The sequence below is a fragment of the Eleutherodactylus coqui genome, chromosome 7 (genome assembly GCF_035609145.1).
Source record: "Eleutherodactylus coqui strain aEleCoq1 chromosome 7, aEleCoq1.hap1, whole genome shotgun sequence".
Taxonomy (NCBI): domain Eukaryota; kingdom Metazoa; phylum Chordata; class Amphibia; order Anura; family Eleutherodactylidae; genus Eleutherodactylus; species Eleutherodactylus coqui.
The window spans coordinates 155,204,479-155,205,645 of NC_089843.1; positions in this window are offsets into that span (position 1 = coordinate 155,204,479).

Sequence of the window (1,167 nt, forward strand, 5' to 3'; positions counted from 1 at the left end):
TATAGAGAGAGAGAGGTGTCATATATAGATAGGTGTCAGTCTGTCCTGCGGAGATATATATATATATATATACACACGTGTATGTGTTATTATACTGCATAGCCAGATACGTGTGTGTATATATATATATATATATATATATATATATATATATATATATAGTGCTATATCCTAGGGCTAGTTAGATATAGAGAGAGGTGATATTATATCCTGTGCCAGATTTGAGATACATTAATTATATATATATATATATATATATATACTGTATATACACGCACACATATATAATGTGTATGTATGTGTGTGTTATAATATCATAAGGCTATGTGTGTGTATATATATATATGTATGTATATATATATTATATTCTGTGGCCAGTTAGATATAGAGAGGTGTGTGTTATTACATCTTATAGCCAGATACGTATGTATGTGTATATATAGTGCTATATCCTAGGGCTAGTTAGATATAGAGAGAGGTGATATTATATCCTGTGCCAGATTTGAGATACATTATATATATATATATATATATATATATATATACGCACACATATATAATGTGTATGTATGTGTGTGTTATAATATCATAAGGCTATGTGTGTGTGTATATATATATTATATTCTGTGGCCAGTTAGATATAGAGAGGTGTGTGTTATTACATCTTATGGCCAGATACGTATGTATGTGTATATACAGTGCTATATCCTAGGGCTAGTTAGATATAGGGAGAGGTGACATTACATTTTGTGCCAGATTTGATATATAAATGGAGTAAATAGAGTGAAAAAGACAAGGCAGTGTTTTTTTCTTTGCTTGGTCGTAATGGCATCCCCTCCATCATCATAATGGAATAAGTATAACGTTGGAGCAAGGGGAACTGAAAAGCTCCATAGATACCTGATTATTTGGCTGTTTTGGGTCAAAAAATGAACAACATGACTGGAGCCCCAGAGGCCGTGGAACACATTTGTCCTGAGCTAGCAACATTTTGGACAGTGAACTAATCAATCTGTTTTTGGGGAGTAGTAGATTAAGAGCAAAAACCGCTCCATGCTTCACTTTGCAATGTGTCTCTGTATACCTCATTTACCACATTCCGGTGTATCATATCCACCCTTCCAAGATTCGTCACCCACATTCTTGTCTCCCAGTTGCCAGGCCCAT